Here is a 24127-nt window from a genome sequence, read left to right as displayed (position 1 = left end):
TTAAGGATGGGTGGTAGGGTTAAGGAGTGGTTGGTAGGGGTTAAGGAGGGGTGGTAGGGTTTAGGGAGGGTGGTAGGGATTAAGGAGGTTGGTAGGGGTTAGGGAGGAGTGGTAAGGGTTAAGGAGGGGTGGTATGTGTTAAGGAGGGGTGTTAGGGGTTAAGAGGGTTGGTAGGGTTAGGGAGGGGTGGTAGGGATTAGGGAGGGTGGTAGTAGGGGTTAAAGAGGGGTGGTAGGGGTTTAGGGAGGGGTGGTAGGGGTTAAGGAGGGGTGGTAGGGTATACAGAGGGGTAGTAGGGGTTAAGGTTGGTTGGTAGGTAGGGGTTAAGGAGGAATGGGACTGGTTAACGAGGGGTGGTAGGGATTAAGGAGGGGTGGTAGGGGTTAAGGTGGGGTGGGTAGTGGTTAAGGAGGGGTGGTAGGGATTAAGGATGGGATCAGGATCCCTGTTGCTTAAATCGTTTTCTTGTGTGCGCTCCATTGGTCCTGTTGAACTTGGGGAATGCTCTGAGGTTCGGCTGGTGATGTTTGGTTGCCGGGTTACAGAGCTTGGTGAGGGTCTATGCCACACCCCTTTTGGCTGCAGTCACGCTGGTGACCGACGTCCACAAAACTAACCTCTATGGCTGGATGGGAAACTGGATGGTTGATACCTGGGATCAGAGAGAACACACCCACACGCACAGTATCAATTGTATTTTAGGTCATTATTTCTGACTCCTTAACCTTTACCCCATATCTGATTATCAAATGTATTGGTCACATACACATATTTAGCAGATGTTATTGCCAGATTAAATTAGGTTGATTGTTATGCAATGTCAATTTATCTTGTTTAGTTTTACTAACATTGTCATATTTTAATACGCTTTAAAATTATTAATGTTCTGATGTTTATGGTCTCTGTTCTGATGTTTACTGGTCTCTGTTCTGATGTTTACTGGTCTCTGTTCTGATGTTTTACCCGTCTCTGTTCTGATGTTTACTGGTCTCTGTTCTGATTGTTTACTGGTCTCTGTTCTGATGTTTACTGGTCTCTGTTCTGTGTTTACTGGTCTCTGTTCTGATGTTTACTGGTCTCTGTTCTGATGTTTACTGGTCTTTGTTCTGATGTTTACCCGTCTCTGTCTCTGATGTTTACTGGTCTCTGTTCTGATGTTTACTGGTCTCTGTTCTGATGTTACTGGTCTCTGTTCTGATGTTTACTGGTCTCTGTTCTGATGTTTACCCGTCTCTGTTCTGATGTTTACTGGTCTCTGTTCTGATGTTTACGGTCTCTGTTCTGAGTGTATGTGGTCTCTGTTCTGATGTTGTTTCCGTCTCTGTTCTGATGTTACTGGTTTGTGTCTTTGTTATGTACTGGTCTCTGTTCTGATGAGGTACCCGTCTCGTTCTGATGTTTACTGGTCTCTGTTCTGATGTTACTGGTCTCTGTTCTGATGTTTACGTCTCTGTTCTGATGTTTACTGGTCTCTGTTCTGATGTTTACTGGTCTCTGTTCTGATGTTTACCCGTCTCTGTTCTGATGTTTACTGGTCTCTGTTCTGAGTTTACTGGTCTTTGTTCTGATGTTTACCGTCTCTGTTCTGATGTTTACTGGTCTCTGTTCTGATGTTTACCCGTCTCGTGTCTGATGTTTACCCGTCTCTGGTTGATGAGTTACCGTGTGTCTATGTTACTGTCTTTACCCGTCGTCTCTGTTCTGATGTTTACCCGTCTCTGTTCTGATGTTACGCCCGTCTCTGTTCTGATGTTACCGTCTCTGTTCTGATGTTTACGGTCTCTGTTTGATGTTTACTGGTCTCTGTTCTGATGTTTACTGGTCTCTGTTCTGATGTTACTGGTCTCTGTTCTGATGTTTACTGGTCTCTGTTCTGATGGTTTACTGGTCTCTGTTCTGATGTTTACTGGTCTGGTTCTGATGTTTACTGGTCTCTGTTCTGATGTTTACTGGTCTCTGTTCTGACGTTTACTGGTCTCTGTTGATGTTACTGTCTCTGTTCTGATGTTTCTGGTCTCTGTCCTGATGTTTACCCGTCTCTGTTCTGATGTTTACCCGTCTCTGTTTGATGTTTACGTCTCTGTTCTGTGTTTACTGGTCTTTCTGATGTTTACTGGTCTCTGTTCTGATGTGTTACTGGTCTCGTGTCCTGATGTTTACTGGTCTGGTTCTGATGTTTAATGGTCTCTGTTCTGATGTTTACGGTCTTTGTTCTGATGTTTATGGTCTTCGTTTTGATGTTTACTGGGTTCTGGTGTCTGAGTCTACTGGTTACTGTTCTGTTCTGATGTTTACTGGTCTTTGTCTGATTGCTATGTAGAATTACATGCCTCTGATATAGAATAAGAATCACATCAGCTCTACTCATGGCATTTTCTATCTACAATGTTAAACAACGTTTGGCTTGCTGAACGTGGCTCAGGGGTGCATTCAGTGAGATTTTCTTCATAAAAGATAGAAATACCACAATCTAGAGCTGAGACGACTCCAAATTCTATCTGACACAGACAAGAATATCTGTTCTAAACAGCAACTTCTACGATATCTGTGCCGGCAGAATAGTGAATCAACTTGTCCTTTAACGTCTCGTAAACCCGACCCTGGGCATTTGAAATTGTGAGACGCAACCTGAATGTCTAGAGAGAGAATAGTAGGNGGGTGGTAGGGGTTAAGGAGGAATGGGAGGGAAGGAGGGATGGTAGGGATTATTAAGGAGGGATGGTAGGTGTTAGGAAGGGGTGGTAGGGGTTAAGGAGGGGGTGGTAGGGGTTAAGGAGAAATGGGAGGGGTTAAGGGGGATGGTAGGGGTAGGATGGGTGGTAGGGGTTAAGGAGTGGTGGTAGGGGTTAAGGAGGTGGTGGTGGGTTTAGGGAGGGGGTGGTAGGGGTGGTAGGGATTAAGGAGGTTGGTAGGGGTTAGGGAGGAGTGGTAAGGTTAAGGAGGGGTGGTATGTGTTAAGGAGGGGTGTTAGGGGTTAAGGAGGGTTGGTAGGGGTTAGGAGGGGTGGTAGGGATTAGGGAGGGGTAGTAGTAGGGGTTTTAAAGAGGGGTGGTAGGGTTTAGGGAGGGGGTGGTAGGGGTTAAGGAGGGGTGGTAGGGTATACAGAGGGGTAGTAGGGGTTAAGGTTGGTTGGTAGGTAGGGGTTAAGGAGGAATGGGACTGGTTAACGAGGGGTGGTAGGGATTAAGGAGGGGTGGTAGGGGTTAAGGTGGGGTGGTAGTGGTTAAGGAGGGGTGGTAGGGATTAAGGATGGGATCAGGATCCCTGTTGCTTAAATCGTTTTCTTGTGTGCGCTCCATTGGTCCTGTTGAACTTGGGGAATGCTCTGAGGTTCGGCTGGTGATGTTTGGTTGCCGGGTTACAGAGCTTGGTGAGGGTCTATGCCACACCCCTTTTGGCTGCAGTCACGCTGGTGACCGACGTCCACAAAACTAACCTCTATGGCTGATGGGAAACTGGATGGTTGATACCTGGGATCAGAGAGAACACACCCACACGCACAGTATCAATTGTATTTTAGGTCATTATTTCTGACTCCTTAACCTTTACCCCATATCTGATTATCAAATGTATTGGTCACATACACATATTTAGCAGATGTTATTGCCAGATTAAATTAGGTTGATTGTTATGCAATGTCAATTTATCTTGTTTAGTTTTACTAACATTGTCATATTTTAATACGCTTTAAAATTATTAATGTTCTGATGTTTACTGGTCTCTGTTCTGATGTTTACTGGTCTCTGTTCTGATGTTTACTGGTCTCTGTTCTGATGTTTACCCGTCTCTGTTCTGATGTTTACTGGTCTCTGTTCTGATGTTTACTGGTCTCTGTTCTGATGTTTACTGGTCTCTGTTCTGATGTTTACTGGTCTCTGTTCTGATGTTTACTGGTCTCTGTTCTGATGTTTACTGGTCTTTGTTCTGATGTTTACCCGTCTCTGTTCTGATGTTTACTGGTCTCTGTTCTGATGTTTACTGGTCTCTGTTCTGATGTTTACTGGTCTCTGTTCTGATGTTTACTGGTCTCTGTTCTGATGTTTACCCGTCTCTGTTCTGATGTTTACTGGTCTCTGTTCTGATGTTTACTGGTCTCTGTTCTGATGTTTACTGGTCTCTGTTCTGATGTTTACCCGTCTCTGTTCTGATGTTTACTGGTCTCTGTTCTGATGTTTACTGGTCTCTGTTCTGATGTTTACCCGTCTCTGTTCTGATGTTTACTGGTCTCTGTTCTGATGTTTACTGGTCTCTGTTCTGATGTTTACCCGTCTCTGTTCTGATGTTTACTGGTCTCTGTTCTGATGTTTACTGGTCTCTGTTCTGATGTTTACCCGTCTCTGTTCTGATGTTTACTGGTCTCTGTTCTGATGTTTACTGGTCTTTGTTCTGATGTTTTACCCGTCTCTGTTCTGATGTTTACTGGTCTCTGTTCTGATGTTTACCCGGTCTCTGTTCTGATGTTTACCCGTCTCTGTTTTGGATGTTTACCCGTCTCTGTTCTGATGTTTTAACCCGTCTCTGTTCGTGATGTTTACCCGTCTCTGTTCTGATGTTTACCCGTCTCTGTTCTGATGTTTACCCGTCTCTGTTCTGATGTTTACCCGGTCTCTGTCTGATGTTTACCTGGTCTCTGTTTCTGATGTTTACTGGTCTCTGTTCTGATGTTTACTGGTCTCGTCTGATTTACTGGTCTCGTTTGATGTTTACTGCGTCTCTGTTCTGATGTTTACTGGTCTCTGTTCTGATGTTTACTGGTCTCTGTTCTGATGTTTACTGGTCTCTGTTCTGATGTTTACTGGTCTCTGTTCTGACGTTTACTGGCTCTGTTCTGATGTTTACTGGTCTCGGTTCTGATGTTTACTGGTCTCTGTCCTGATGTTTACCCGTCTCTGTTCTGATGTTTACCCGTCTCTGTTCTGATGTTTACCCGTCTCTGTTCTGATGTTACTGGTCTCTGTTCTGATGTTTACTGGTCTCTGTTCTGATGTTTACTGGTCTCTGTCCTGATGTTACTGGTCTCTGTTCTGATGTTTACTGGTCTCTGTTTCTGATGTTTACTGGTCTTTGTTCTGATGTTTACTGGTCTTCGTTCTGATGTTTACTGGTCTTTGTTCTGATGTTTACTGGTCTCTGTTCTGATGTTTACTGGTCTTTGTTTCTGATGCTATGTAGAATTTACATGCCTCTGATATAGAATAAAGAATCACATCAGCTCTACTCATGGCATTTCTATCTACAATGTTAAACAACGTTTGGCTGCTGAACGTGGCTCAGGGGTGCATTCAGTGAGATTTTCTTCATAAAAGATAGAAATACCAAATCTAGAGCTGAGACGACTCCAAATTCTATCTGACACAGACAAGAATATCTGTTCTAAACAGCAACTTCTACGATATCATGTGCAGGCATATAGTGAATCAACTGTTGTCCCTTTAATAGTCTCGTAAACCCGACCCTGGGCATTTGAAATTGTGAGACGCAACCTGAATGTCTAGAGAGAGAATAGTAGGGTTGTAACAGTCTGCCACAGGACGGAGCTAGAGGTCTATAACGTACATGTGGACTCGTCTAGGAGCCTGCAGTGTGTGGACAGTAGGTATGGATATGTTGAAGTCACGGTGCCTCAGTATCACTGAGGAAAATAAACTTCATTTCAAACCCTGGTGAAACCAAGGCCTTCTTGGGCTTTTTCAACCTATTCCATGAAGTCTATGTATACCGGCCTGTTACAGCCAGTTATGGTACTGTGGTAGTCTAGATGTACTGGCCTGTTATGGTTATGGTACTGTGGTAGTCTAGATGTACCAGTCTGTTATGGTTATGGTACTGTGGTAGTCTAGATGTACTGGTCTGTTATGGTTATGGTACTGTGGTAGTCTAGATGTACTGGCCTGTTATGGTTATGGTACTGTGGTAGTCTAGATGTACCAGTATGTTATGGTTATGGTACTGTGGTAGTCTAGATGTACTGGTCTGTTATGGTTATGGTACTGTGGTAGTCTAGATGTACCAGTCTGCTATGGTTATGGTACTGTGGTAGTCTAGATGTACTGGTCTGTTATGGTTATGGTACTGTGGTAGTCTAGATGTACTGGTCTGTTATGGTTATAGTACTGTGGTAGTCTAGATGTACCAGTCTGCTATGGTTATGGTACTGTGGTAGCCTAGATGTTCCGGCCTGTTACAGCCAGTTATGGTACTGTGGTAGTCTAGATGTACCGGCCTGTTACAGCCAGTTATGGTACTGTGGTAGTCTAGATGTACCGGCCTGTTACAGCCAGTTATGGTACTGTGGTAGTCTAGATGTACTGGCCTGTTATGGTTATGGTACTGTGGTAGTCTAGATGTACTGGTCTGTTATGGTTATGGTACTGTGGTAGTCTAGATGTACTGGCCTGTTATGGTTATGGTACTGGGGTAGTCTAGATGTACTGGTCTGTTATGGTTATGGTACTGTGGTAGTCTAGATGTACCGGCCTGTTACAGCTAGTTATGATACTGTGGTAGTCTAGATGTACCAGTCCATTATGGTTATGGTACTGTGGTAGTCTAGATGTACTGGTCTGTTATGGTTATAGTACTGTGGTAGTCTAGATGTACCAGTCTGCTATGGTTATGGTACTATGGTAGTCTAGATGTACTGGTCTGTTATGGTTATGGTACTGTGGTAGTCTAGATGTACCAGTCTGTTATGGTTATGGTACTGTGGTAGTCTAGATGTACTGGTCTGTTATGGTTATGGTACTGTGGTAGTCTAGATGTACCAGTCTGTTATGGTTATGGTACTGTGGTAGTCTAGATGTACCGGCCTGTTATGGTTATGGTACTGTGGTAGTCTAGATGTACCAGTCCGTTATGGTTATGGTACTGTGGTAGTCTAGATGTACCAGTCTGTTATGGTTATGGTACTGTGGTAGTCTAGATGTACCAGTCCGTTATGGTTATGGTACTGTGGTAGTCTAGATGTACCAGTCCGTTATGGTTATGGTACTGTGGTAGTCTAGATGTACCGGCCTGTTACAGCTAGTTATGGTACTGTGGTAGTCTAGATGTACCAGTCCGTTATGGTTATGGTACTGTGGTAGTCTAGATGTACCGGCCTGTTACAGCTAGTTATGGTACTGTGGTAGTCTAGATGTACCAGTCCGTTATGGTTATGGTACTGTGGTAGTCTAGATGTACCAGTCCGTTATGGTTATGGTACTGTGGTAGTCTAGATGTACCGGCCTGTTACAGCTAGTTATGGTACTGTGGTAGTCTAGATGTACCAGTCCGTTATGGTTATGGTACTGTGGTAGTCTAGATGTACTGGCCTGTTATGGTTATGGTACTGTGGTAGTCTAGATGTACCAGTCCGTTATGGTTATGGTACTGTGGTAGTCTAGATGTACCAGTCTGTTATGGTTATGGTACTGTGGTAGTCTAGATGTACCAGTCCGTTATGGTTATGGTACTGTGGTAGTCTAGATGTACCGGCCTGTTACAGCTAGTTATGGTACTGTGGTAGTCTAGATGTACCAGTCTGCTATGGTTATGGTACTATGGTAGTCTAGATGTACTGGTCTGTTATGGTTATGGTACTGTGGTAGTCTAGATGTACCAGTCTGTTATGGTTATGGTACTGTGGTAGTCTAGATGTACCGGCCTGTTACAGCTAATTATGGTACTGTGGTAGTCTAGATGTACCAGTCCGTTATGGTTATGGTACTGTGGTAGTCTAGATGTACCAGTCCGTTATGGTTATGGTACTGTGGTAGTCTAGATGTACCAGTCCGTTATGGTTATGGTACTGTGGTAGTCTAGATGTACCAGTCCGTTATGGTTATGGTACTGTGGTAGTCTAGATGTACCAGTCTGCTATGGTTATGGTACTGTGGTAGTCTAGATGTACTGGTCTGTTATGGTTATAGTACTGTGGTAGTCTAGATGTACCAGTCTGCTATGGTTATGGTACTGTGGTAGTCTAGATGTACTGGTCTGTTATGGTTAGGTACTGTGGTAGTCTAGATGTACCAGTCTGTTATGGTTATGGTACTGTGGTAGTCTAGATGTACTGGTCTGTTATGGTTATAGTACTGTGGTAGTCTAGATGTACCAGTCTGTTATGGTTATGGTACTGTGGTAGTCTAGATGTACTGGTCTGTTATGGTTATAGTACTGTGGTAGTCTAGATGTACCAGTCTGTTATGGTTATGGTACTGTGGTAGTCTAGATGTACTGGTCTGTTATGGTTATGGTACTGTGGTAGTCTAGATGTACCGGCCTGTTACAGCTAGTTATGGTACTGTGGTAGTCTAGATGTACCAGTCCGTTATGGTTATGGTACTGTGGTAGTCTAGATGTACCAGTCCGTTATGGTTATGGTACTGTGGTAGTCTAGATGTACCGGCCTGTTACAGCTAGTTATGGTACTGTGGTAGTCTAGATGTACCAGTCCGTTATGGTTATGGTACTGTGGTAGTCTAGATGTACCAGTCCGTTATGGTTATGGTACTGTGGTAGTCTAGATGTACCAGTCCGTTATGGTTATGGTACTGTGGTAGTCTAGATGTACCAGTCCGTTATGGTTATGGTACTGTGGTAGTCTAGATGTACCAGTCTGTTATGGTTATGGTACTGTGGTAGTCTAGATGTACCGGCCTGTTACAGCTAGTTATGGTACTGTGGTAGTCTAGATGTACCAGTCCGTTATGGTTATGGTACTGTGGTAGTCTAGATGTACCGGCCTGTTACAGCTAGTTATGGTACTGTGGTAGTCTAGATGTACCAGTCTGTTATGGTTATGGTACTGTGGTAGTCTAGATGTACCAGTCTGTTATGGTTATGGTACTGTGGTAGTCTAGATGTACCAGTACGTTATGGTTATGGTACTGTGGTAGTCTAGATGTACCAGTCTGTTATGGTTATGGTACTGTGGTAGTCTAGATGTACCAGTCCGTTATGGTTATGGTACTGTGGTAGTCTAGATGTACCGGCCTGTTACAGCTAGTTATGGTACTGTGGTAGTCTAGATGTACCAGTCCGTTATGGTTATGGAACTGTGGGAGTCTAGATGTACCAGTCCGTTATGGTTATGGTACTGTGGTAGTCTAGATGTACCAGTCCGTTATGGTTATGGTACTGTGGTAGTCTAGATGTACCAGTCCGTTATGGTTATGGTACTGTGGTAGTCTAGATGTACCAGTCTGCTATGGTTATGGTACTGTGGTAGTCTAGATGTACTGGTCTGTTATGGTTATAGTACTGTGGTAGTCTAGATGTACCAGTCTGCTATGGTTATGGTACTGTGGTAGTCTAGATGTACTGGTCTGTTATGGTTATGGTACTGTGGTAGTCTAGATGTACCAGTCTGTTATGGTTATGGTACTGTGGTAGTCTAGATGTACTGGTCTGTTATGGTTATAGTACTGTGGTAGTCTAGATGTACCAGTCTGTTATGGTTATGGTACTGTGGTAGTCTAGATGTACTGGTCTGTTATGGTTATAGTACTGTGGTAGTCTAGATGTACCAGTCTGTTATGGTTATGGTACTGTGGTAGTCTAGATGTACTGGTCTGTTATGGTTATGGTACTGTGGTAGTCTAGATGTACCGGCCTGTTACAGCTAGTTATGGTACTGTGGTAGTCTAGATGTACCAGTCCGTTATGGTTATGGTACTGTGGTAGTCTAGATGTACCAGTCCGTTATGGTTATGGTACTGTGGTAGTCTAGATGTACCGGCCTGTTACAGCTAGTTATGGTACTGTGGTAGTCTAGATGTACCAGTCCGTTATGGTTATGGTACTATGGTAGTCTAGATGTACCAGTCCGTTATGGTTATGGTACTGTGGTAGTCTAGATGTACCAGTCCGTTATGGTTATGGTACTGTGGTAGTCTAGATGTACCAGTCCGTTATGGTTATGGTACTGTGGTAGTCTAGATGTACCGGCCTGTTACAGCTAGTTATGGTACTGTGGTAGTCTAGATGTACCAGTCCGTTATGGTTATGGAACTGTGGGAGTCTAGATGTACCAGTCCGTTATGGTTATGGTACTGTGGTAGTCTAGATGTACCAGTCCGTTATGGTTATGGTACTGTGGTAGTCTAGATGTACCAGTCCGTTATGGTTATGGTACTGTGGTAGTCTAGATGTACCAGTCTGCTATGGTTATGGTACTGTGGTAGTCTAGATGTACTGGTCTGTTATGGTTATAGTACTGTGGTAGTCTAGATGTACCAGTCTGCTATGGTTATGGTACTGTGGTAGTCTAGATGTACTGGTCTGTTATGGTTATGGTACTGTGGTAGTCTAGATGTACCAGTCTGTTATGGTTATGGTACTGTGGTAGTCTAGATGTACTGGTCTGTTATGGTTATAGTACTGTGGTAGTCTAGATGTACCAGTCTGTTATGGTTATGGTACTGTGGTAGTCTAGATGTACTGGTCTGTTATGGTTATAGTACTGTGGTAGTCTAGATGTACCAGTCTGTTATGGTTATGGTACTGTGGTAGTCTAGATGTACTGGTCTGTTATGGTTATGGTACTGTGGTAGTCTAGATGTACCGGCCTGTTACAGCTAGTTATGGTACTGTGGTAGTCTAGATGTACCAGTATGTTATGGTTATGGTACTGTGGTAGTCTAGATGTACTGGTCTGTTATGGTTATGGTACTGTGGTAGTCTAGATGTACCAGTCTGTTATGGTTATGGTACTGTGGTAGTCTAGATGTACTGGTCTGTTATGGTTATGGTACTGTGGTAGTCTAGATGTACTGGCCTGTTATGGTTATGGTACTGTGGTAGTCTAGATGTACCAGTATGTTATGGTTATGGTACTGTGGTAGTCTAGATGTACTGGTCTGTTATGGTTATGGTACTGTGGTAGTCTAGATGTACCAGTCTGCTATGGTTATGGTACTGTGGTAGTCTAGATGTACTGGTCTGTTATGGTTATGGTACTGTGGTAGTCTAGATGTACTGGTCTGTTATGGTTATAGTACTGTGGTAGTCTAGATGTACCAGTCTGCTATGGTTATGTACTGTGGTAGCCTAGATGTTCCGGCCTGTTACAGCCAGTTATGGTACTGTGGTAGTCTAGATGTACCGGCCTGTTACAGCCAGTTATGGTACTGTGGTAGTCTAGATGTACCGGCCTGTTACAGCCAGTTATGGTACTGTGGTAGTCTAGATGTACTGGCCTGTTATGGTTATGGTACTGTGGTAGTCTAGATGTACTGGTCTGTTATGGTTATGGTACTGTGGTAGTCTAGATGTACTGGCCTGTTATGGTTATGGTACTGGGGTAGTCTAGATGTACTGGTCTGTTATGGTTATGGTACTGTGGTAGTCTAGATGTACCGGCCTGTTACAGCTAGTTATGATACTGTGGTAGTCTAGATGTACCAGTCCATTATGGTTATGGTACTGTGGTAGTCTAGATGTACTGGTCTGTTATGGTTATAGTACTGTGGTAGTCTAGATGTACCAGTCTGCTATGGTTATGGTACTATGGTAGTCTAGATGTACTGGTCTGTTATGGTTATGGTACTGTGGTAGTCTAGATGTACCAGTCTGTTATGGTTATGGTACTGTGGTAGTCTAGATGTACTGGTCTGTTATGGTTATGGTACTGTGGTAGTCTAGATGTACCAGTCTGTTATGGTTATGGTACTGTGGTAGTCTAGATGTACCGGCCTGTTACAGCTAATTATGGTACTGTGGTAGTCTAGATGTACCAGTCCGTTATGGTTATGGTACTGTGGTAGTCTAGATGTACCAGTCCGTTATGGTTATGGTACTGTGGTAGTCTAGATGTACCAGTCCGTTATGGTTATGGTACTGTGGTAGTCTAGATGTACCAGTCTGCTATGGTTATGGTACTGTGGTAGTCTAGATGTACTGGTCTGTTATGGTTATAGTACTGTGGTAGTCTAGATGTACCAGTCTGCTATGGTTATGGTACTGTGGTAGTCTAGATGTACTGGTCTGTTATGGTTATGGTACTGTGGTAGTCTAGATGTACCAGTCTGTTATGGTTATGGTACTGTGGTAGTCTAGATGTACTGGTCTGTTATGGTTATAGTACTGTGGTAGTCTAGATGTACCAGTCTGTTATGGTTATGGTACTGTGGTAGTCTAGATGTACTGGTCTGTTATGGTTATAGTACTGTGGTAGTCTAGATGTACCAGTCTGTTATGGTTATGGTACTGTGGTAGTCTAGATGTACTGGTCTGTTATGGTTATGGTACTGTGGTAGTCTAGATGTACCGGCCTGTTACAGCTAGTTATGGTACTGTGGTAGTCTAGATGTACCAGTCCGTTATGGTTATGGTACTGTGGTAGTCTAGATGTACCAGTCCGTTATGGTTATGGTACTGTGGTAGTCTAGATGTACCGGCCTGTTACAGCTAGTTATGGTACTGTGGTAGTCTAGATGTACCAGTCCGTTATGGTTATGGTACTGTGGTAGTCTAGATGTACCAGTCCGTTATGGTTATGGTACTGTGGTAGTCTAGATGTACCAGTCCGTTATGGTTATGGTACTGTGGTAGTCTAGATGTACCAGTCCGTTATGGTTATGGTACTGTGGTAGTCTAGATGTACCAGTCTGTTATGGTTATGGTACTGTGGTAGTCTAGATGTACCGGCCTGTTACAGCTAGTTATGGTACTGTGGTAGTCTAGATGTACCAGTCCGTTATGGTTATGGTACTGTGGTAGTCTAGATGTACCGGCCTGTTACAGCTAGTTATGGTACTGTGGTAGTCTAGATGTACCAGTCTGTTATGGTTATGGTACTGTGGTAGTCTAGATGTACCAGTCTGTTATGGTTATGGTACTGTGGTAGTCTAGATGTACCAGTACGTTATGGTTATGGTACTGTGGTAGTCTAGATGTACCAGTCTGTTATGGTTATGGTACTGTGGTAGTCTAGATGTACCAGTCCGTTATGGTTATGGTACTGTGGTAGTCTAGATGTACCGGCCTGTTACAGCTAGTTATGGTACTGTGGTAGTCTAGATGTACCAGTCCGTTATGGTTATGGAACTGTGGGAGTCTAGATGTACCAGTCCGTTATGGTTATGGTACTGTGGTAGTCTAGATGTACCAGTCCGTTATGGTTATGGTACTGTGGTAGTCTAGATGTACCAGTCCGTTATGGTTATGGTACTGTGGTAGTCTAGATGTACCAGTCTGCTATGGTTATGGTACTGTGGTAGTCTAGATGTACTGGTCTGTTATGGTTATAGTACTGTGGTAGTCTAGATGTACCAGTCTGCTATGGTTATGGTACTGTGGTGTCTAGATGTACTGGTCTGTTATGGTTATGGTACTGTGGTAGTCTAGATGTACCAGTCTGTTATGGTTATGGTACTGTGGTAGTCTAGATGTACTGGTCTGTTATGGTTATAGTACTGTGGTAGTCTAGATGTACCAGTCTGTTATGGTTATGGTACTGTGGTAGTCTAGATGTACTGGTCTGTTATGGTTATAGTACTGTGGTAGTCTAGATGTACCAGTCTGTTATGGTTATGGTACTGTGGTAGTCTAGATGTACTGGTCTGTTATGGTTATGGTACTGTGGTAGTCTAGATGTACCGGCCTGTTACAGCTAGTTATGGTACTGTGGTAGTCTAGATGTACCAGTCCGTTATGGTTATGGTACTGTGGTAGTCTAGATGTACCAGTCCGTTATGGTTATGGTAACTGTGGTAGTCTAGATGTACCGGCCTGTTACAGCTAGTTATGGTACTGTGGTAGTCTAGATGTACCAGTCCGTTATGGTTATGGTACTATGGTAGTCTAGATGTACCAGTCCGTATGGTTATGGTACTGTGGTAGTCTAGATGTACCAGTCCGTTATGGTTATGGTACTGTGGTAGTCTAGATGTACCAGTCCGTTATGGTTATGGTACTGTGGTAGTCTAGATTGTACCGGCCTGTTACAGCTAGTTATGGTACTGTGGTAGTCTAGATGTACCAGTCCGTTATGGTTATGGAACTGTGGGAGTCTAGATGTACCAGTCCGTTATGGTTATGGTACTGTGGTAGTCTAGATGTACAGTCCGTTATGGTTATGGTACTGTGGTAGTCTAGATGTACCAGTCCGTTATGGTTATGGTACTGTGGTAGTCTAGATGTACCAGTCTGCTATGGTTATGGTACTGTGGTAGTCTAGATGTACTGGTCTGTTATGGTTATAGTACTGTGGTAGTCTAGATGTACCAGTCTGCTATGGTTATGGTACTGTGGTAGTCTAGATGTACTGGTCTGTTATGGTTATGGTACTGTGGTAGTCTAGATGTACCAGTCTGTTATGGTTATGGTACTGTGGTAGTCTAGATGTACTGGTCTGTTATGGTTATAGTACTGTGGTAGTCTAGATGTACCAGTCTGTTATGGTTATGGTACTGTGGTAGTCTAGATGTACTGGTCTGTTATGGTTATAGTACTGTGGTAGTCTAGATGTACCAGTCTGTTATGGTTATGGTACTGTGGTAGTCTAGATGTACTGGTCTGTTATGGTTATGGTACTGTGGTAGTCTAGATGTACCGGCCTGTTACAGCTAGTTATGGTACTGTGGTAGTCTAGATGTACCAGTATGTTATGGTTATGGTACTGTGGTAGTCTAGATGTACTGGTCTGTTATGGTTATGGTACTGTGGTAGTCTAGATGTACCAGTCTGTTATGGTTATGGTACTGTGGTAGTCTAGATGTACTGGTCTGTTATGGTTATGGTACTGTGGTAGTCTAGATGTACTGGGCCTGTTATGGTTATGGTACTGTGGTAGTCTAGATGTACCAGTATGTTATGGTTATGGTACTGTGGTAGTCTAGATGTACTGGTCTGTTATGGTTATGGTACTGTGGTAGTCTAGATGTACCAGTCTGCTATGGTTATGGTACTGTGGTAGTCTAGATGTACTGGTCTGTTATGGTTATGGTACTGTGGTAGTCTAGATGTACTGGTCTGTTATGGTTATAGTACTGTGGTAGTCTAGATGTACCAGTCTGCTATGGTTATGGTACTGTGGTAGCCTAGATGTTCCGGCCTGTTACAGCCAGTTATGTACTGTGGTAGTCTAGATGTACCGGCCTGTTACAGCCCGTTATGGTACTGTGGTAGTCTAGATGTACCGGCCTGTTACAGTTATGGTACTGTGGTAGTCTAGATGTACCAGTCCTGTATGGTTATGGTACTGTGGTAGTCTAGATGTACTGGTCTGTTATGGTTATGGTACTGTGGTAGTCTAGATGTACCGGCCTGTTATGCTAGTTATGGTACTGTGGTAGTCTAGATGTACCAGTCCGTTATGGTTATGGTACTGTGGTAGTCTAGATGTACTGGTGTTATGGTTATGGTACTGTGGTAGTCTAGATGTACCAGTCTGTTATGGTTATGGTACTGTGGTAGTCTAGATGTACTGGTGTTATGGTTATGGTACTGTGGTAGTCTAGATGTACCAGTCTGTTATGGTTATGGTACTGTGGTAGTCTAGATGTACTGGTCTGTTATGGTTATGGTACTGTGGTAGTCTAGATGTACCAGTCTGTTATGGTTATGGTACTGTGGTAGTCTAGATGTACCGGCCTGTTACAGCTAGTTATGGTACTGTGGTAGTCTAGATGTACCAGTCCGTTATGGTTATGGTACTGTGGTAGTCTAGATGTACCGGCCTGTTACAGCTAGTTATGGTACTGTGGTAGTCTAGATGTACCAGTCCGTTATGGTTATGGTACTGTGGTAGTCTAGATGTACCGGCCTGTTACAGCTAGTTATGGTACTGTGGTAGTCTAGATGTACCAGTCCGTTATGGTTATGGTACTGTGGTAGTCTAGATGTACCAGTCCGTTATGGTTATGGTACTGTGGTAGTCTAGATGTACCAGTCCTGTTATGCTAGTTATGGTACTGTGGTAGTCTAGATGTACCAGTCTGTTATGGTTATGGTACTGTGGTAGTCTAGATGTACTGGTCTGTTATGGTTATGGTACTGTGGTAGTCTAGATGTACCAGTCTGTTATGGTTATGGTACTGTGGTAGTCTAGATGTACCAGTCTGTTATGGTTATGGTACTGTGGTAGTCTAGATGTACCAGTCTGTTATGGTTATGGTACTGTGGTAGTCTAGATGTACTGGTCTGTTATGGTTATGGTACTGTGGTAGTCTAGATGTACCAGTCTGTTATGGTTATGGTACTGTGCGTAGTTCTAGATGTACTGGTCTGTTATGGTTATAGTACTGTGGTTAGTCTAGATTGTACCATGGTTGTTATGGTTATGGTACTGTGGTAGTCTAGATTACTGGTCTGTATGGTTATAGTACTGTGGGGGGTAAGTCTAGATGGTACCAGTTCTGTTATTGGTTATTGGTTACTGTGGTAGTCTAGATGTACCTGGTCTGTTATGGTTATGTACGTGTGGTAGTCTAGATGTACCGGCCTGTAAGCTAGTTATGGTACTGTGGTAGTCTAGATGCTACCCAGTCCGTTATGGTTAATGGTACGTGTGGTTAGTCTAGACTGTACCAGTCGCGTTATGCTTTATGGTACTGTGGTTAGTCTAGATGTACCGGGCCTGTTACAGCTAGTTTATGGTTATGTGGGTAGTCTAGATTGTACCAGTCCGTTATGGTTATGGTACTGTGGTAGTCTAAGATGTACCAGTCCGTTATGGTTATGGTACTGTGGTAGTCTAGATGTACCAGTCGTTATGGTTATGGTACTGTGGTAGTCTAGATGTACCAGTCCGTTATGGTTATGGGTACTGTGGTAGTCTAGATGTACCAGTCTGTTATGTTATGGTACTGTGGTAGTCTAGATGTACCGGCCTGTTACAGCTGTTATGGTACTTGTGGTAGTCTAGATGTACCCAGTCCGTTATGGTTATGGTACTGTGTAGTCTAGATGTACCGGCCTGTTACAGCTAGTTATGGTACTGTGGTAGTCTAGATGTACCAGTCTGTTATGGTGATGGTACTGTGGTAGTCTAGATGTACCAGTCTGTTATGGTTATGGTACTGTGGTAGTCTAGATGGTACCAGTACGTTATGGTTATGGTACTGTGTAGTCTAGATGTACCAGTCTGTTATGGTTATGTACTGTGGTAGTCTAGATGTACCAGTCCGTTATGGTTATGGTACTGTGGTAGTCTAGATGTACCGGCCTGTTACAGCTAGTTATGGTACTGTGGTAGTCTAGATGTACCAGTCCGTTATGGTTATGGAACTGTGGGAGTCTAGATGTACCAGTCCGTTATGGTTATGGTACTGTGGTAGTCTAGATGTACCAGTCCGTTATGGTTATGGTACTGTGGTAGTCTAGATGTACCAGTCCGTTATGGTTATGGTACTGTGGTAGTCTAGATTGTACCAGTCTGCTATGGTTATGGTACTGTGGTAGTCTAGATGTACTGGTCTGTTATGGTTATAGTACTGTGGTAGTCTAGATGTACCAGTCTGCTATGGTTATGGTACTGTGGTAGTCTAGATGTACTGGTCTGTTATGGTTATGGTACTGTGGTAGTCTAGATGTACCAGTCTGTTATGGTTATGGTACTGTGGTAGTCTAGATGTACTGGTCTGTTATGGTTATAGTACTGTGGTAGTCTAGATGTACCAGTCTGTTATGGTTATGGTACTGTGGTAGTCTAGATGTACTGGTCTGTTATGGTTATAGTACTGTGGTAGTCTAGATGTACCAGTCTGTTATGGTTATGGTACTGTGGTAGTCTAGATGTACTGGTCTGTTATGGTTATGGTACTGTGGTAGTCTAGATGTACCGGCCTGTTACAGCTAGTTATGGTACTGTGGTAGTCTAGATGTACCAGTCCGTTATGGTTATGGTACTGTGGTAGTCTAGATGTACCGGTCCGTTATGGTTATGGTACTGTGGTAGTCTAGATGTACCGGCCTGTTACAGCTAGTTATGGTACTGTGGTAGTCTAGATGTACCAGTCCGTTATGGTTATGGTACTATGGTAGTCTAGATGTACCAGTCCGTTATGGTTATGGTACTGTGGTAGTCTAGATGTACCAGTCCGTTATGGTTATGGTACTGTGGTAGTCTAGATGTACCAGTCCGTTATGGTTATGGTACTGTGGTAGTCTAGATGTACCGGCCTGTTACAGCTAGTTATGGTACTGTGGTAGTCTAGATGTACCAGTCCGTTATGGTTATGGAACTGTGGGAGTCTAGATGTACCAGTCCGTTATGGTTATGGTACTGTGGTAGTCTAGATGTACCAGTCCGTTATGGTTATGGTACTGTGGTAGTCTAGATGTACCAGTCCGTTATGGTTATGGTACTGTGGTAGTCTAGATGTACCAGTCTGCTATGGTTATGGTACTGTGGTAGTCTAGATGTACTGGTCTGTTATGGTTATAGTACTGTGGTAGTCTAGATGTACCAGTCTGCTATGGTTATGGTACTGTGGTAGTCTAGATGTACTGGTCTGTTATGGTTATGGTACTGTGGTAGTCTAGATGTACCAGTCTGTTATGGTTATGGTACTGTGGTAGTCTAGATGTACTGGTCTGTTATGGTTATAGTACTGTGGTAGTCTAGATGTACCAGTCTGTTATGGTTATGGTACTGTGGTAGTCTAGATGTACTGGTCTGTTATGGTTATAGTACTGTGGTAGTCTAGATGTACCAGTCTGTTATGGTTATGGTACTGTGGTAGTCTAGATGTACTGGTCTGTTATGGTTATGGTACTGTGGTAGTCTAGATGTACCGGCCTGTTACAGCTAGTTATGGTACTGTGGTAGTCTAGATGTACCAGTCCGTTATGGTTATGGTACTGTGGTAGTCTAGATGTACCAGTCCGTTATGGTTATGGTACTGTGGTAGTCTAGATGTACCAGTCCGTTATGGTTATGGTACTGTGGTAGTCTAGATGTACCAGTCTGTTATGGTTATGGTACTGTGGTAGTCTAGATGTACCGGCCTGTTACAGCTAGTTATGGTACTGTGGTAGTCTAGATGTACCAGTCCGTTATGGTTATGGTACTGTGGTAGTCTAGATGTACCGGCCTGTTACAGCTAGTTATGGTACTGTGGTAGTCTAGATGTACCAGTCTGTTATGGTTATGGTACTGTGGTAGTCTAGATGTACCAGTCTGTTATGGTTATGGTACTGAGGTAGTCTAGATGTACCAGTCCATTATGGTTATGGTACTGTGGTAGTCTAGATGTACTGGCCTGTTATGGTTATGGTACTGTGGTAGTCTAGATGTACCAGTCCGTTATGGTTATGGTACTGTGGTAGTCTAGATGTACCCGTCTGTTATGGTTATGGTACTGTGGTAGTCTAGATGTACCAGTCCGTTATGGTTATGGTACTGTGGTAGTCTAGATGTACCGGCCTGTTACAGCTAGTTATGGTACTGTGGTAGTCTAGATGTACCAGTCCGTTATGGTTATGGAACTGTGGGAGTCTAGATGTACCAGTCCGTTATGGTTATGGTACTGTGGTAGTCTAGATGTACCAGTCCGTTATGGTTATGGTACTGTGGTAGTCTAGATGTACCAGTCTGTTATGGTTATGGTACTGTGGTAGTCTAGATGTACCAGTCCGTTATGGTTATGGTACTGTGGTAGTCTAGATGTACCAGTCCGTTATGGTTATGGTACTGTGGTAGTCTAGATGTACCAGTCCGTTATGGTTATGGTACTGTGGTAGTCTAGATGTACCAGTCCGTTATGGTTATGGTACTGTGGTAGTCTAGATGTACCAGTCCGTTATGGTTATGGTACTGTGGTAGTCTAGATGTACCAGTCCGTTATGGTTATGGTACTGTGTCTCGTTCTACATGGTCCTCCTTTAGTAATTTTCTGTATCATTACTTTCTATAGTTCCACCCTGTTTAGGAAACTGATGCTGCTAATTGGTATTAATGTCTTGCATGCCCCGGTATTCTCTCACAGAGGGGTTCTCAGCCTTTGACAGCAGCAATTGGTGTGCATCCGTAAAATATTTACAGACTTTAAAATTGATTTACTCCTTTTTCTCTCCCCAATTTTGTGATATCCCATTGGTAGTTACAGTCTTGTCTCATCACTGCAACTCCCCATCGAAGGTCCAGAGCCATGCATCCTCCGGAACCACGACCCTGTCAAACTGCACTGCTTCTTAGCACACTGCTCGCTTACCCGGGAAGCCAGCCGGAAGAAACACCGTCCAGCTGGCGACCGGAGTCAGCTTGAAGGTGTCCAGACCGCCACAAGGAGTCGCTAGAGCATGATGGGACAAGGAAATGCCGGCAGGTCAAACGACTCTGCGCCAATTGTGCACCACCTTATGGGTCTCACGGTCACGTCCGGCTGTGACACGGCCTGGGATCGAAGCTGGGTCTGTAGTGACGCCTCAAGCACTGCAATGAATAAATAAATTGTACAAAATTATTCTGATGAACATCCAGTTTAATTTCTATTTGCCATTTATTTTTAACTGTGCTGTTTCAAAAGTTCCTACAATATTTACATTTTATAGACAGTATATTTCACATGAGTTATCTTGTTATTAGTCCCACCCTTCAGCCGCATTCAACCCCTCCCATCTATCTCTTAACATTCATATTGGATTTCTATTTGCCATTTATTTTTCAACTGTGCTGTGATGTTTCACAAGTTCTGAACCTTTCTATTCTCAAGAGTTTCTACAGATTTTGCACATTAAATAAAATGTTTTGTTAAAAGTCTTATATTATAGATTGACTATGACTTGTCAACGCATCTAGTAGTGCTATATGCAGAGCAATTCTTCAGCCATTCCTGGACCTGTGACCAAACAAGCTACATATGAACAGTACCAAAATAAATGATCTAATTAGCAGCAAAGTCTGCAGCCCTGGGAAGGTCTGAATACTTATGTAAATGTCATATTTCAGTGTTATTTTTTTATAAAGATGCTTTGTCATTGTGTGTAGATTGAGGATAAAAACAATGTCATCCATTTTAGAATAAGGCTGTAACCTAACAACATGTGGAAAAAGTCAAGGGGTCTGAATACTTTCTGAAATATATACTGAACAAAAATATAAACGGTCCCATGTTTCATGAGCTGATGTTTTTTTTAAAGATCCCAGAAATGTTCTATACACACAAAAAGCTTATTTCTCTCAAATTTGTTTTTATCCCTACTGGTGAACATTTCTCCTTTGCCAAGATAATCCATCCACCTGACAGGTGTGGCATATCAAGAAGCTGATTAAACAACATGATCATTACACAGGTGCACCTTGTGCTGCGGACAATAAAAGGCAACTCTAAAATGTGCAGTTTTGTCCCACAACACAATGCCACAGATGTGTCAAGATTTGAGGGAGAGTGTAATTAGCATGCTGACTGCAGGAATGTCAACCAGAGCTGCAGGAATGTCAACCAGAGCTCTCTGCGAAATAATTTAATGTTTATTTCTGTACCATAAGTCACCTCCAATGTTGATTTACTGAATTTGGCCATCCGGCCTCACAACCACAGACAACGTGTAACCAGGACCTCCACATCTGACTTCTTCACCAACGGGATTGTCTGAAACCAGCCACCCGGACTGATGAAACTGAGGAGGATTTCTGTCTGTAATATAGCCCTTTTCTGTGGAAAAACAAATTCTGATTGGCTGGGCATGGCTCCCCAGTGGGTGGGCCTATGCCCTCCCAGGCCCACCCATGGCTGTGCCCCTGCCCCGTATGTGAAATCCATAGATTATGACACATTGAATTAATTTCAATTAAATTATTTCCTTAATTGAACTGTAACTCAGTAAAACCGTTAATTGTTGTGTTTATATTTTTGTTTAGTATATACAGTTGAAGTCGGAAGTTTACATACACCTTAGCCAAATACATTTAAACTCAGTTTTTCACCATTCCTGACATTTATTCCTAGTAAAAAGTCCCTGTTTAAGGTCAGTTAGGATCACCACTTTATTTTAAGAATGTGAAATGTCAGAATAATAGTATAGAGAATGATTCATTTCAGCTTTTATTTATTTCATCACATTCTCAGTGGGTCAGAAGTTTACATACATTCAATTAGTATTTGGTAGCATTGCCTTTAAATAGTTTAACTTGGGTCAAACATCTAGGGTAGCCTTCTACAAGCTTCCCACAATAAGTTGGGAAAGTTTTGTCCCATTCCTCCTGACAGAGCTGTTGTAATTGAGTCAGGTTTGTAGGTCTCCTTGCTTTTTTAGTTCTGCCCACACATTTTCTATAGGATTGAGGTCAGGGCTTTGTGATGACCACTACAATACCTTGACTTCATTGTCCTTAAGCCACAATTTTGTAAGTATGCTTGGGGTCATTGTCCATTTGGAAGACCCATTTGCGACCAAGCTTTAACTTCCTGACTGATGTCTTGAGATGTTGCTTCAATATATCCATATAATTTTCCTGCCTCATGATGCCATCTATTTTGTGAAGTGCACCAGTCCCTCCTGCAGCAAAGCACCCCCACTACATTATGCTGCCACCCCCATGCTTCATGGTTGGGATGATGTTCTTCGGCTTGCAAGCCTCCCCCTTTTCCTCCAAACATAACAATGGTCATTATGGCCAAACAGTTATATTTTTGTTTCATCAGACCAGAGGACATTTCTCCAAAAAGTACAATCTCCACTAACGCGGAGATCACCCGTTCACCTACTCTGCGTCTCACAAAGACACAGCGGTTCGAACCAAAAATCTCAAATCTGGACTCATCTGACAGAAGGACAGATTTCCACCGGTCTAATATCCATTGCTTGTGTTTCTTGACCCAAGTAAGGCTCTTCTTATTATTGGTGTCCTTTAGTAGTGGTTTCTTTGCAGAAATTCAACCATGAAGGCCTGATTCACGAAGTCTCCTGTGAACAATTGATGTTGAAATGTGTCTATTACTTGAACTCTGTGAAGCATTTATTTGGGCTGCTATCTGAGTTGCAGTTAACTCTAATGAATATATCCTCTGTAGCAGAGGTAACTCTGGGTCTTCCTCTCCGGTGGCAGTCGTTATGAGCGCTAGTTACATCATAGAGCTTGATGGTTTTTGCGACTGCACTTGAATGATAGACTGTCATTTCTCTTTGCTTATTTGAACTGCTCTTGGTCTTTTACCAAATAGGGCTATCTTCTGTATACCACCCCTACCTTGTCACAACACAACTGATTAATGAAATACATTTCACAAATGAACTTTTAACAAGGCACACCTGTCAATTGAAATGTCTTTCAGGTGACTACCTCATGAAGCTGGTTGAGATAATGCCAAGATTGTAGAAAGCTGTCATCAGGGCAAAGGATGGCTACTTTGAAGAATCTAAAATATATTTTGATTTGTTTAACACTTTTTTGGTTACTACATGATTCCATATGTGCAATTTCATAGTTTAGTATGTCTACCTGTACGGGGGCGCTGTCCGTTCAGCCACACCCCACAGAGCTCCACTATGTCTACCTGTACGGACACCCCACGGAGCTCCACTATGTCTACCTGTACGGACACCCCACGGAGCTCCACTATGTCTACCTGTACGGACACCCCACAGAGCTCCACTATGTCTACCTGTCCCCACACCCCACGGAGCTCCACTATGTCTACCTGTATGGACACCCCACGGAGCTCCACTATGTCTACCTGTACGGACACCCCACGGAGCTCCACTATGTCTACCTGTCCCCACACCCGACGGAGCTCCACTATGTCTACCTGTCCCCACACCCCACAGAGCTCCACTATGTCTACCTGTCCCCACACCCCACGGAGTTCCACTATGTCTACCTGTACGGACACCCCACAGAGCTCCACTATGTCTACCTGTACGGACACCCCACGGAGCTCCACTATGTCTACCTGTACGGACACCCCACGGAGCTCCACTATGTCTACCTGTACGGACACCCCACAGAGCTCCACTATGTCTACCTGTACGGACACCCCACGGAGCTCCACTATTTCTACCTGTACGGACACTCCACGGAGCTCCACTATGTCTACCTGTATGGACACCCCACAGAGCTCCACTATGTCTACCTGTACGGACACCCCACGGAGCTCCACTATGTCTACCTGTCCCCACACCCCACGGAGCTCCACTATGTCTACCTGTCCCCACACCCCACAGAGCTCCACTATGTCTACCTGTCCCCACACCCCACGGA

The 24127-nt window shown here is 43.4% G+C and overlaps 1 long non-coding RNA gene across 1 annotated transcript in view; it reads right to left on the bottom strand.

Moving 5' to 3' along the window:
- Window positions 1–3072: 3072 nt before the first annotated feature.
- The window catches only part of LOC116353332 (uncharacterized), a 26368-nt gene continuing 5313 nt past the window's right edge, over window positions 3073–24127 (bottom strand). The window contains exons 3-4 of the long non-coding RNA XR_004202662.1: window positions 20139–20359; window positions 3073–3470 (exon numbers count right to left, since the gene is read on the bottom strand). This is a non-coding gene — a long non-coding RNA (uncharacterized LOC116353332). The remainder of the gene's footprint in view (window positions 3471–20138; window positions 20360–24127) is intronic.

The sequence above is a fragment of the Oncorhynchus kisutch genome, linkage group LG14 (assembly GCF_002021735.2).
Source record: "Oncorhynchus kisutch isolate 150728-3 linkage group LG14, Okis_V2, whole genome shotgun sequence".
In the NCBI taxonomy this organism is placed as follows: Eukaryota; Metazoa; Chordata; class Actinopteri; order Salmoniformes; family Salmonidae; genus Oncorhynchus; species Oncorhynchus kisutch.
Note: the sequence above shows the minus strand (reverse complement) of the source record. Positions and strands in the feature narration are given on the sequence as shown.